Source organism: Anomaloglossus baeobatrachus, chromosome 11 (genome assembly GCF_048569485.1).
Source record: "Anomaloglossus baeobatrachus isolate aAnoBae1 chromosome 11, aAnoBae1.hap1, whole genome shotgun sequence".
Taxonomy (NCBI): Eukaryota; Metazoa; Chordata; class Amphibia; order Anura; family Aromobatidae; genus Anomaloglossus; species Anomaloglossus baeobatrachus.
This window is the reverse complement of record NC_134363.1, coordinates 69,498,224-69,513,171: the sequence shown is the minus strand read 5'-3', so window position 1 is coordinate 69,513,171 and position 14,948 is coordinate 69,498,224. Positions and strand designations below refer to the sequence as shown.

At 43.1% G+C, this 14,948-nt stretch overlaps 1 protein-coding gene across 2 annotated transcripts in view; it reads right to left on the bottom strand.

Annotated features, from left to right (window-relative positions):
• Positions 1-14,948, bottom strand: part of PRKCG (protein kinase C gamma) — a 763,615-nt gene that overhangs the window by 662,863 nt on the left and 85,804 nt on the right. The gene's annotated exons all lie outside the window — the stretch shown is intronic.

The following is a 14,948-nucleotide window of genomic DNA, read 5'->3' as shown; positions in this document are numbered from 1 at the left end:
CATCCATGGTTTCAACCACTGATATAGTGACATTTAGTTTGTTAGTTGCTAGTGATCATATTCATAGATACCTAAGCGACTGCAATGCTCTGCATATGAGGTAAGTGACATTGAGAACTATACTACATCTCTAACTGGAGGTATTTTCTATTATTGTTATTATTATTACTTTTACTACTACTACATCCTGCTTTGAGCAGGGGATTGGACTATATGACCCAGGAGGTCCATTCCAACTCTAATATTCTATGATTCTATGATTTCTATGATATTGTGATAGGATCTTGGAGATAGGAATATCCTTTTAAGGATATATTAATAATTTCAGAAACCTATTGTCACGGCATGGGAGTGAGGCTATACCACCAGTATAGGACAACACACAGAAAGAGGGAAGGAATGCCTTATAGCTAGGGAAAGGGGGGGAGATGGTGACCTCTGACAACAACCTATAGCTGACACCTGGGGTCCCTCACTACACTAGATAGGTTCCTCACCTATGTGCCAAGCCAGATACCTGACCCTAGGTGTCCTTAGTGCTGGGTCATAAATAGAGAACAGATGGGTTGAGCTCTTTGTCAACCCCACTAAATGCTAAAGGAAGGCACAAGGGGACAATACAGGCTGCAATCACCAAAGCCCTGATAGCTAGCAAAAGACAGAACACTTATCTGAGCAGCAGCAAGCACAGAAATCTCAGAAGCACCAGAAGATGACCTCTCAAGCGCTCAGCCAGGAACAAACTATAAACCACAACCAAACCACCATAGGGTGAGATAAATAAAGGAAGTCAGAGAATAGCAACTGCTATGAATGACTGTCAGTTTCCCAGGGTCCTAGAGTCCAATGGTTTTGGAAACAGAGAACTGTCAAATTACAACACGTACCGCTAATCTGTGATCTACTAGCACTCGCTGCCACTGGATTGTCACCCGGCCGTGATATCTACGTGACAGGCCATGACCCATCCATTAAACCTATTCCTCAATCAATTGGACCATTATAGATTTCCAATTTCTAAGGATGACATCCTTAGCTGCTGTCAAAAAGTGTCTTAGAAGGCTATTTTTAATTACTCTTAAAGGGAACCTGTCAGGTAAGAAAAATGCTAATAACCTGCAAATGTGGACTTAATTTCTAGGGTATTAGTATTCTCAAGCTGCCAAATGCTGGCACCAAAAGCCCTGCTGACGGCAAAAAATGAAGTTTATTTCACTCAGCACCCTTGAGCTTTTAGTCATCCGAGTGGTGCCAGCATGGCTTCAGTCACTGTTCTTGGCTTAGTAAGCGGCGGCTGTAACCGCATTCTCGGTACTGAATGACAGCCAGCTAACCTCTAAAGCCACTATTTTCCCATCCAGCTGCACCAACGTCACCTGGTCATGAAGCACTTCAACTACGCATCCTAACCAAGGACATCAAACAACCACCTAACCAGATGAGACATAACACTTTGATTCATTGATACCAGAAATGTTGGGGTGGTTCTGGATAGCAGTAGCTAGATGCTCCATAACAATTAGGTAGCTCAAAGGAGAAAGTGGACATCACTGTCTGGTAGAGATAAGTGGATCGCTTTGCGCAACCCCAATCCACAGAACAGGTCACTGCTCTCTGGACATAGACCGACATGGACCGGTGCTGCCGAATTTCCATACCCTCCACAATCCCAATCGCAGTTTATCATTAGCTTGGCTGGTGAGACATCACTATGTACTGCACACTCAACAGATTGTATCACATCGTGTCAGGGAGCCTGAAAGCTCAAGAAATTGGCATAGCTCTTGTCCTTGACCAGAAAGAACTTAATTAGACTGTGGACTGGGGTTCCATGAAGCGATCCACTAATCTCTACTGTTTGATTCTTTTGCCTATCAGGAAGGATTCAGAAAGCATTATATTTATTTGAAATCTGTCCAATATTTTGCCTTAAAGATTAAGGATCCTATCAACATACATAGATCCACCTGTAACTTATCCAAGAAGCTCCTCGGAAGATATTTAAAAACGGTCTCAATATATTGTTGTATTTATCACAGAAATATTGATCTCAAGGGGAGAAAAAAGTTAAAAAAAATGGAGATTGCTGGTGTATTGGAGTGTTGTAGTAAGTGAGACAACTGCTGAACTGTGTTGTCACACCTCTATGATGGGCATCAGTCACAGATTCATGAATAATTCACAACCACAGGTCCACCGTTCCGGAAAGGTATTATTCTCTCTGGAACACAAAGTGGAATTGTCTACGATAGATAGACCAGAATCTGCGTTGCTGGATAAATATGTTGATTGGATGCACTTATGTAATTGAACAACTATTTTTTGACAAGTACAACACAGTTCAACTGAGAACTACAGGCTTGATCAAAAACAATAAAAAATTATGAGCATACCCAAATTTATGTACCCAACAAAAAAAAATAAAGGAGGATGGGAATAGCGCTCAAAAAAAAAATATCAATAAATATTATTAGTAAACAATTACTTCATTAATTCACTTTATTAGAAACAATTGATCAATTAATCCACAGTCTCACTTTTAACTAAAAATGTGGTGTATGATAATATTAATGAAATATGTACACATATCCGGCGTGACACAATAAAACCACACATTTTAAATGTTTATTGATGCCTTGCAAAAAAGGAATAACAGTGAAAGAGGATTACATTAAAAATATATATTCAGTTAAATATATTCTAGCAATAAGTATACAAGTAAAAGGTTAATATGCCTCTTTTTACTACGCAATCAAAGGTCTACGGAAACCGAAGAGCAAACTATTATTTTAATAACTGTTGATAATTAGTTTGTTTGTTTTTTTAAGACCGTCTTCTTTTTGTTGGCGTCATCTTGTTGCCAGAGCTTTTGACTGGCCGAAAGTCAGAAGATACGTCACAAAATCTCAATGCAAGTCTATGAGAGCCAGAAAAAGGCCAGAATGATGCTCTCATAGACTCATACTGGTTTGTGATCTCCAGTGCCCTCTATGAAACAACAAAGTTGCATTCACTATGCAGTTGTTGAAGCTGTGCTGTTCTGCTCCGCAACTGATCACATCCAGCCGCTACCACTAATCTTCGTGGGTGGCGGCTCTTACACCCAAACCATCTACTATTGATGACATCCTATGGATATAAAAGGACCAGACACACAGTTTAAAGGGAACCTAACACCAGATTTTGCCCCTATAACCTGTGAATCCTTATAGACAGCATTCCAAAGGCAGATCAAAGTATTGTAGTGTGCATGCGGTCTTTAACCTTTCCTCGCACCTGCACATTACAATATTTTGATCTGCCATCAGCAGGGCAGATCAAAGTACATCTGTGCAGAACCTGTGTGGATGATGTAGGACTTATCATCCATACTTGGCTGGGTATAAGGAGGTTGGCAATCACTGCAGAGAGGAGATGACAGACCAGAGAGCAGCAACACCCATTGGACTGGACTGCCCCTAGGTGAGTATAATAAAAGTGTTTTTTACGTCATACAGAGTAGCCTGGGTTCTTATACACGTGATCCTAGAATGCTGTATGTAAGAGCCCACTGGTGGTGGCAGCAGCTTGTATTTGCCAAATCTGGTGACAGGTTCCCTTTAACAACATCCATAAAGTTTCAGCCTTGGAGGATTTGTGCTTTCATATATCCACATGGTTTTGGCATTTTTGACATTATGACTAATTTTGTAAAATCGGCTATTCTTGTTTTTAAAAGATACAAAAACTGGAACCCTGATGTGCGAAAGAAACACCAAAATGTACAGAACCTAAATCTACTGACAATAAAACTCATGTTTCTACATTGTGTTAAATGCAAAAAAGACTTCAAAATTCTTGTACAAAGTCGGTATATTGTGAATTATATGCCCATATTGAGAATATTCCTGTGACATAAAGATCTACATAATTAATGTGATGGTAACAGGCACAGCATGTGTAATTCCCAGCAAGATGACTGGAATAAATATGGCTTACATTGATTTTATTATGGTTTTCATTTCATTAAAGTTTGTATTAGAGGAAAGTCTATTAGATCTTTGGTAATGAGCTTAAAGAATCTTTGACCTTTTCAATTGAACCAAAGATTTGTCTTCTTTAAAATAAATACGTTTTAGCTAGACAAGTATTATCACTTTGATTTCTTATTAATATCAAATATAATCTCTTCTCAGCTGCTGGTTAAATGTAAAAAAATATATCATTTCAGTTTTTGACTTGATAACATTTTCGAGAGAGGTCTTTTTGAGCATATGAACATTATCGAGAGAGGTCTTCACCCAGGGCCAGGACTACCCAACTATGGGACAGAACTAAGAGCCACACACTCAATGGGTGGATATTTCTTCACTCACTAACTCCTCAAAGGGGTTGCTCACCACTTTTACATTGATGGCCTATTTTTAGGATAGATCATCAATGTGTGACCACCTTGAATCTAACACCTGGCACCCCCACTGACCAGCTGTTCTCGGTGCCTCCGGTGGCAGCAAGCAGTCAGTAATGCTCAATACCAGACCTGTCCCATTTTCTGATAGTGGCTAGGTACTGCATATTCGCCTCCTGTTGATTTGAATGGAAGGCAGATGTTCAGTATCCGGACATGGCCTTTAGAAAAAGATGGGGCAGCTCTGGTATTGAGCGCTAAAAGCAGCTGATTGGTGAGGGTGCCGGGTGTAGGACCCTAGCTGAACAGACATTGATGACCTGATTGAGACACCCATCGGACCGGTCTGCACCGCACCAACCAATAGGTGAGTATTATAAAGTGATTTTTACGTTCTACGCAGTGGCCTTGGCTCTTATATACAGCATGTTAGAATGCTGTATGTAAGAGCTCAGTGATGGTTGCCGCAGCTTATAGTCGCCAAATCTGGTGACAGGTTCCCTTTAAGTTTGGGGTGGGAATCTTGAGGTGAACAGTAATGAAGACGAATTATGACGTACTACAGTTAGGTCCAGAAATATTTGGACAGTGACACAATTTTCGCGAGTTGGGCTCTGCATGCCACCACATTGGATTTGAAATGAAACCTCTACAACAGAATTCAAGTAATGAACAAGCAATACATGGCTAGTTAATACTCTGAGGGAAAAACACAGAAAATTCCCTCAGGAGGGGTGCCAACTTCCAAACAAAACATGTTAGACAATGAGAAAGGAAGAGAGGAGGCACTGAAATATGCAAAATTAGTAATTTATTAGACATCAAAAGACATAAATACTACAAGTAGAAAAAGTCATCAGTAAAAAATTATTATGGTTTTTGCATGAAAATGTGAAATAATGAAGCCACAGGGGGTGGGTGGGAACATAGGATTATACCGAGAACACAATGATGAACCTACAGCCACCAAACCTGAACCATGCCAGGAGAACAGCTGAAGGGCTAGTCGTGGATCGGAGAGGTGTATAGTTATCACAGGGATAAAAGGATAAATAATCCCTGGAAGGGTAAATTAGAACCTTTAAATGGCATTGCCATTTAAAGGTTCTAATTTACCCTTCCAGGGATTATTTATCCTTTTATCCCTGTGATAACTATACACCTCTCCGATCCACGACTAGCCCTTCAGCTGTTCTCCTGGCATGGTTCAGGTTTGGTGGCTGTAGGTTCATCATTGTGTTCTCGGTATAATCCTATGTTCCCACCCACCCCCTGTGGCTTCATTATTTCACATTTTCATGCAAAAACCATAATAATTTTTTACTGATGACTTTTTCTACTTGTAGTATTTATGTCTTTTGATGTCTAATAAATTACTAATTTTGCATATTTCAGTGCCTCCTCTCTTCCTTTCTCATTGTCTAACAACAGAATTCAAGTGCAGATTGTAACGTTTAATTTGAAGGTTTGAACAAAAATATCTGATAGAAATTGTAGGAATTGTACACATTTCTTTACAAACACTCCACATTTTAGGAGGTCAAAAGTAATTGGACAAATAAACCAAACCCAAACAAAATATTTTTATTTTCAATATTTTGTTGCAAATCCTTTGGAGGCAATCACTGCCTTAAGTCTGGAACCCATGGACATCACCAAACGCTGGGTTTCCTCCTTCTTAATGCTTTGCCAGGCCTTTACAGCCGCAGCCTTCAGGTCTTGCTTGTTTGTGGGTCTTTCCGTCTTAAGTCTGGATTTGAGCAAGGGAAATGCATGCTCAATTGGGTTAAGATCTGGTGATTGACTTGGCCATTGCAGAATGTTCCACTTTTTTGCACTCATGAACTCCTGGGTAGCTTTGGCTGTATGCTTGGGGTCATTGTCCATCTGTACTATGAAGCGCCGTCCGATCAACTTTGCGGCATTTGGCTGAATCTGGGCTGAAAGTATATCCCGGTACACTTCAGAATTCATCCGGCTATTCTTGTCTGCTGTTATGTCATCAATAAACACAAGTGACCCAGTGCCATTGAAAGCCATGCATGCCCATGCCATCACGTTGCCTCCACCATGTTTTACAGAGGATGTGGTGTGCCTTGGATCATGTGCCGTTCCCTTTCTTCTCCAAACTTTTTTCTTCCCATCATTCTGGTACAGGTTGATCTTTGTCTCATCTGTCCATAGAATACTTTTCCAGAACTGAGCTAGCTTCATGAGGTGTTTTTCAGCAAATTTAACTCTGGCCTGTCTATTTTTGGAATTGATGAATGGTTTGCATCTAGATGTGAACCCTTTGTATTTACTTTCATGGAGTCTTCTCTTTACTGTTGACTTAGAGACATATACACCTACTTCACTGAGAGTGTTCTGGACTTCAGTTGATGTTGTGAACGGGTTCTTCTTCACCAAAGAAAGTATGCGGCGATCATCCACCACTGTTGTCATCCGTGGACGCCCAGGCCTTTTTGAGTTCCCAAGCTCACCAGTCAATTCCTTTTTTCTCAGAATGTGCCCGACTGTTGATTTTGCTACTCCAAGCATGTCTGCTATCTCTCTGAAGGATTTTTTCTTTTTTTTCAGCCTCAGGATGTTCTGCTTCACCTCAATTGAGAGTTCCTTAGACCGCATGTTGTCTGGTCACAGCAACAGCTTCCAAATGCAAAACCACACACCTGTAATCAACCCCAGACCTTTTAACTACTTCATTGATTACAGGTTAACGAGGGAGACGCCTTCAGAGTTAATTGCAGCCCTTAAGAGTCCCTTGTCCAATTACTTTTGGTCCCTTGAAAAAGAGGAGGCTATGCATTACAGAGCTATGATTCCTAAACCCTTTCTCCGATTTGGATGTGAAAACTCTCATATTGCAGCTGGGAGTGTGCACTTTCAGCCCATATTATATATATAATTGTATTTCTGAACATGTTTTTGTAAACAGCTAAAATAACAAAACTTGTGTCACTGTCCAAATATTTCTGGACCTAACTGTATGTATCCAAGAAATTACATGCAGGAGTATCTGATTTTGCTGTATCCCCTTTTACTGTTTTTACCTGCACAAGCACAATTTCAAGTACTCACTATACACAGATAATACCCCCTTAAAAGTGAATGTGGCAATGGGTGAACATGGACAGATCATTGGTGCAGCCACACCAGTGTCTAAGAACTGAGGGGGCGACTTGCCCCTCCACAGTGGCAGGAAGTTCTGTCAAATGCAGAACTATTTGACTGCAAAGGGTCCTCTCAACTGTTCTTGCACATGGACCTTTTCCATCTATGTCCACCACAAGAGCATGGAGTATTATAGGTGGAGACTTTCTTTATAAAAATGCCAGGTATACTGTATGTGTGATTACACATTATTGGGACCGATTCAAAACCCATGAAAGTAAACTGGCGTAGCGAAAATTATTGCTACGCCAGCTTCACACGCACTCACCCGCCCTGTGACCGTCGCTCTGGCCGTCGCCCCGCCTCCTTCCTAAGGGGGCGGGTCGTGCGGCGTCATAGTGACGTCACACGGCAGGCGACCAATAGCGGCGGAGAGGCGGAGATGAGCAGGATGTAAACATCCTGCCCACCTCCTTCCTTCCGCATATCCTACGGAAGCCGCAGTGACGCCGGTAGGAGATGTTCCTCGCTCCTGCGGCTTCACACACAGCGATGTGTGCTGCCACAGGAACGAGGAACCACATCGGACTGTCGCGTCAGCGTAATTATGGATTACGCCGACACTGCAGCGATGATACGATGACGACGATTTTGCGCTCGTAAATCGTATCATCTAGGCTTTACACGCTACGATGTCACATGCGATGCCGGATGTGCGTCACTTTCAATTTGACCCCACCGACATCGCACCTGCGATGTCGTAGTGTGCAAAGCCGCCCTTAGGCTCAAGACTTTGATTTGGCCATTCTAAAACATTAAATTTAGTCTTCTTTAACTATTTTTTTTGTATAACAATTTGTGTGCTTTGGGCTGTTGTGTTACTGTATTACTCACACACACTTGAGATTCAGCTCATCAACAGATATCCTGACATTTTCCTTTACAATTTGCTGATATATTTCAGAATTCATTTTCCGGTGGCAAGCCGTCATAGCTCAGATGCAGTAAAACATGCCTTTACCATGACACTACTAGAGATGAGCAAACCTTTGAAGGTTTGGTTCGCAGGGTACATTTAAACCTTAGATAAGGTTCGGTTTGTGTCCCTGACGTGAGCCGAAACTAAATGGAAGTCTGTAATTGGACAATTCGTGGCTCCGCCCATATTCTGCCAGCCATAAGCAGAACACTTCCAAGGGAGAGTGGGTGGGGAAGTTCGCTCATCTCTAGACACTGCCACAACTGTGTTTTACAAGTGGTATCAGGTTTTTATGCCATAATGTACTTGTCTCCAAACTTAACACTTCCCATTTAAACAAACAGGCTCCCCCCAATCCCAACAGAACAATAAGAAAAGTATGGATCTTGGTGACACAAACTTTTTTTATAACAAATTTAAAAAATTGTTGCCAGGTCATTTTTACTAGACAATGAAACTGTAGAAATAAGATGCACCCCCCCTCCCCTAAATTACCGTAATTAAAATTTGGATTTTTTTTTCCAGTTTTCCAGTACATTGTATGGTGAAATTAATAGCGTAATTGAGTTATAACTCACCCAACAAAAAAAATCCCTCAAACAACTATCTAGACTGAAAAATAACAAATTTATGACAATTGAAAGAAGAAGAAAAATAAAAAGTAAAAGTGTAAAAATAAAAAATTACCAGGTCCTTAAATGTTAAATACAATAGGTCTCCTACTTACACCTGTTTTCCATCCCATTGATTGAAGCCACTAATTTCATCTTCAATTTATCTGCTAATCCTTAAAGATCATATACTTATTTCAGTCATAGGCTTATAATATTGGACAAGATTCCTCAATAAAATATATAGAGTTATATCTTGACTCCTTCAATTGATTTTGATCTCTGTATCTACTCTTTTGACTTGTGTGAAAAGTCTTATTTAGTTTGAGGTCAAATTTATGTAAAAAAAAAACAATTCTGAAGGGTTCACAAATTTTCAAAGGCTACAGAATACAAAAAGAAAGTGTGACCAACTGATCAGCTCACCTAGGTCTCTTGTGAAGCCAAAGAATTTTCAAGCAGAATGTACAAACAACGAATCCCAGCTAGTTATTAAATCTATATCGGTTATCCAGCATTTCCAAACATTATTGAAAAATATATTACATAAAAAATTCCATCATAGATAGGCATCACAGGGAAAAAAAAGGGGAAACAAGGATTTAAAAACATGGTGACTAAGCCAGTGTTTCTCAACTTCAGTCCTCAAGACCCACCAGCAGATCACGTTTTCAGGTTTTTCTCAATATTAGATGGGGAATAATTCCATCACCTGTGCAACATTAAGGAAATCCTGAAAACCTGATTGAGGAACGTGAGGAACACGTGACCACACATGGTATTTTTATGCTTTGTTTCCTCCTTTTCACCCTCGAATGCACCTCTATAATGGATTTTAATTATTTTTCATATTAAGGTATGTTTTATGAGTATCGTTTGGGATACCAGATAAGACACGGTTAGTGCCGGATAGAGATGTGTTGACTAGAGTTGAGCGCGGTTCGCGGTTCGAGGTTCTCCAGTTCACGGCACGAGTGACTTTGGGGGCTGTTCTAGATCGAACTAGAACTCGAGCTTTTTGCTAAAGCTCGATAGTTCTAGATACGTTTGAGAACGGTTCTAGCAGCAAAAAGACAAGCTAATTACTAGCTGGCTTTCCGCTGTAATAGTGTAAGTCACTCTGTGACTCACACTATTATGAAATTTCAGCGTATAGTGTGCAGGAACAGCGCATTCAGATCACTGCTGTTTGGATAATGGCGATCAACAATTTTTTTTTTTTCCTTGTCTTCCTTCCCTAAGCGCGCGCGTGTAGTGGGGCGGGCCAGCATGTCAGCCAATCCCAGACACACACACAGCTAAGTGGACTTTTAGCCAGAGAAGCAACGTTCATGTCACATGTCCCTGCATTATAAAAACGGACATTTTCCTCCAGCACGCCATTATCTGCCTCTGCGTCTTGGTGTCAGTCACCGCTGACGTAGCTCCTGCCTCCGATACTGCTGTGTATGCTCTATACAGAATAGGGATAGAAGTTTCTTTCAGCCCTTGTAAGGGCTAATACCGGCAGGGTCAGAGCCATAGGTGACAGTCAGGTCCGTGAAAACAGATTTTAATAGCTACACAAGATGACAGCGTCTGTGTAGCTAAGGTCAGGGATTTCCTCGCTGCATTTCCCCATTAGGAGGGATAGAAAGGGAGGCTTCCTTTCCTCTACCCAGACCCACAACTCTGCCACTGTACCCTCCTGCCCTTTGCACACTCAAACTCATTGTTACTAAGCCATTATACTAGCAAACACTGAGTAAACTTAGTGGCATCCTTAAAGTGGCTGTTGGACTTCCAATAGTGTCCCACTGGTGCAAACCTATGTGCAGCACCTCTGCATTGCACACTCAAACTCATTGTTACTAAGCCATTATACTAGCAAACTATGCTGCCAGTTTAAGGGCCGTAGTTGCATTGTCAGGGATAGTTATTGTTGTTTATTCTGCTGTTAATAAAGCTAGACCACCGCTGCAATCTACACCACCTCTCAATTTTTACTACCACATTTTAAGTGCACAATCTTGTCGCAATCAAAATGAGTGGCAAAATGACAGATGCTGGTGGAAAGGGGAAGAGGCGTGTTGGAAAAGGAAAAAAAAGGGTTTGTCCGTGGGGAAGTTGGCAAAGCTCCATTAACATCTGCTGAAGATAGACCATCTTCCAGCAAAAGTAAGATGTCTACTTCTTACCGTGGACAATCCGATGTGCTCCCTTTTTTACGGACACGAACAACTGGAACAAAGGTAGATGATGGCCAAAAAAGGAAAATGCTTGAATGGATCTCAAGTGGTCCAACAAGTGCCCTCTCCTCCACCTCAACTACCGCATCCAAAAAACACCAGTCCTCTGAGTTGTCATCACAATCACACTTGCTTTCTCCCAGCTCTGAAGTCTCCATCCGCCCTGCACAGTATGGTGGAACTGAGATGGCTGAGTCTGCAGAGCTGTTCAGTCACACTATAGCCTGGAAATCAGAGGTCTGCTCCCAAGCTACAGTGAGTACAGACCAGGAAATGGTCTGCAGTGATGCCCAGAACCTTTGTGACTCTGATTCAGGCCGTGATGAACAAGTTTCTGAGCATAATGTTGACCCTTATTCACAAACTGTAACACCTGTTGTTATAGACAATGAGGAACATACTGATGACGATGAGACGCAGATACCAGATTGGGATGACAACTTAAATATTCGGTCAGGGCAAGAAGAGGCTCGGTCTGAGGGTGAGGGGAGTGCAAACACAACAATTGATGAGGAAGTTCTTGATCCCACCTACTGTCAACCCACAGTCAGGCCCTCGAGGAGGTCAACAGAGACGGTGGAGGAGGATGCAACTGACGACGAAGTTACCTTGCGCCTTCCTGGACAGAGTCGGAGTACTGGTAGCACGTCTACAACTGCATCCTCAGCCACCACTGTGCCTCTGAGCACTCGTCGGGGTGGATCAGCAGGTCGCATGTCTCTAAGCCTTGCCTAGCCTGGTCCTTTTTTGACATAGCAAAAGATCACCCAAATTATGTGATCTGTAAAATTTGTCGTGATTCTGTTAGTAGAGGGCAAAACCTCAGCAGTTTGACAACTTCTTCCATGAATCGTCACATGAATAAATATCATATGTCCCAGTGGGAAGCTCACCGTGCTGCAATGCGGCCTAGCGGAGCGAACCATCCACCGCCTGCCCCTTCCAGTGCATCCGCACGCTCTTCATCTTCTAGGACTGTGGGGACAGCTGTCACACCTGGTTTTAAACGCACAACTTCCACTACTGTAACCGCAACAGGCAGTTTGCTTGGTAGGTCGTCAGTTGGTTTGGAAGGGGAAACAAGTGCGTGTGTACAGATCTCTCAGACATCGATAGCACCAACGTTGGATGAAGGCAACATCATGTTTACGCCTGCACTTTCCTCACAAACCTGCATTTTTCCAGGGACACCCTACTCAACACCGTCTACACACAGCAGCCAGATCTCTGTCCCTCAGATGTGGACAAATAAAAGGCCATTTCCTGCGACCCATGACAAAGCTAAGAGGTTGACTTTATCCCTCTGTAAGCTCTTGGCTACCGAAATGCTGCCTTTCCGCCTGGTGGACACACAGGATTTTAGAGACCTTATGTCTGTCGCTGTGCCCCAGTACCAGATGCCCAGTCACCACTACTTCTCTAAGAAAGGTGTGCCCGCGCTACACCAGCATGTCGCACACAACCTCACCGCTTCGTAACTATGGTGATAAATGGTGAAGGGTCTGCTGCACAAGTCTTGCCGTCTCCACGACTTGTGTGTCAATCCTCTGTCTGTCCAAGTTCCACCACTACTTCTGCCTCCTCCACCTCATCTGGGTCCTCCACCTCCGCCCCAAGCCTGCCTGGTCAGGCCATCAGCGTTCTCACTGCGCAGAAGAAATCACGCACCCCTCATTACTATGCTGGCAGCAGAGCGCAACGGCATCAGGCGGTCTTTAGCTTGACATGTCTTGGAAATAGGAGTCACAAAGCGGATGAGTTGTGGGCAGCTCTGGAGACTGAGTTTAATAAATGGTTGTCTCCACTCAACCTGCAGCCTGGTAAGGCCATGTGCGACAATGCTGCAAACCTGGGTGCGGCCCTTCGCCTGGGCAAGGTGACACACTTGCCTTGTATGGCTCATGTGTTGAACCTTGTTGTCCAGCAATTTTTAACACACTATCCCCACCTAGATGGCCTTCTGAACAGGGCACGAAAACTGTCTGCTCACTTCCGCCGTTCAACCACCGCTGCTAAGCGACTTGCATCGCTCCAGAAGTCTTTCGGCCTGCCGGTTCAGAGCCTGAAATGCGATGTGGCGACACGCTGAAATTCGACTCTCCACATGTTACAGCGACTGTTGCAGCACCACCGAGCCCTGGTGCAATACGTCATGACGTATAGCCTGGACCAACGAGATGCAGAGGTGGGGCAGATCACCCTGATGGAGTGGTCTCAGATCAAGGACCTATGCACCCTTCTGCACAGTTTTGACATGGCGACGAATATGTTTAGCGCTGACAATGCCATTATCAGCATGACAATTCCAGTCATTTACATGCTGGAGCACACGCTAAACACTATTCGGAGTCAGGGGGTGGGACAACATGAAGGGGAGGAACTACAGGAGGATTCATATGCGCAAAACACAACAACATCACCAAGGTCCAGACGTTCATCATCACCAACGCGGCAGGCATGAGACCATGGGGGACAGGGATCAACAAGGGCGCATGGTAGCAGGCGAAATGTTGAGGAAGGTGCAGGAGAACATGAAGAAATGGAGGACGAACTGTCCATGGACATGGAAGACTCAGCGGATGAGGGAGACCTTGGTCAAATTTCAGTTGAAAGAGGTTCGGGGGAGATGTCAGAGGAAGAAAGAACGGTTAGCACCTCTATGCCACAAACACAGCGTGGACTTGGTCCGCATGGCTGCGCAAGACACATGAGTGCCTTCTTGCTGCACTACCTCCAACATGACCCCCGTATTGTCAAAATTAGAAGTGATGATGACTACTGGCTTGCCACACTATTAGATCCCCGGTACAAGTCCAAATTTTGTGACATAATTCCAGCCATAGAAAGGGACGCATGTATGCAGGAGTATCAGCAGAAGCTGTTACTCGATCTTAGCTCGGCTTTTCCACCAAACAACCGTGCAGGTGCAGGGAGTGAATCTCCCAGTTGTAACTTGACAAACATGGGACGGTCTCGTCATCTTCAACAGTCTACCTGTACCAGTAGCACCGTATCTGGTGCTGGTAACAGCAATTTTATTGAATCTTTTCATAATTTTTTTAGACCCTCCTTTGCAAGGCCACCAGAGACAACAAGTCTGACACATAGTCAACGGCTGGAGAGGATGATAAAGGAGTATCTCCAAATGAACATAGATGCCATGACTTTGCAAATGGAGCCTTGCTCATTTTGGGCTTCAAATCTTGAAAAATGGCCAGAGCTCTCCACTTACGCCTTGGAGATTTTGTCGTGTCCAGCTGCCAGCGTTGTCTCTGAACGTGTCTTCAGTGCTGCTGGGTGTGTGCTGACAGATAAGCGCACGCGTCTGTCCAGTGACAATGTGGACAGACTAACGTTCATCAAAATGAACAAGTCATGGATCCACCAGGAATTTACTACCCCTGTGTCATCCTGGGGAGAGTAAATGCTTGTGGATTTTGAATGTGCTTGATGCAAATCTAGCTGTGAAGTGTACAACTAGGGCACAAGTGCTGCCACTGAAGTGGTGGGTGTGTGTGTGGCCCAATTTTTGGAAAAAAAGGGAGACTCCACTTGGAGTAACCCTTGCTTACATTGTTTTTAAAAATGATCCAAGATGAACAGAGCTGGGATCAGGAAAGACTTTGCTA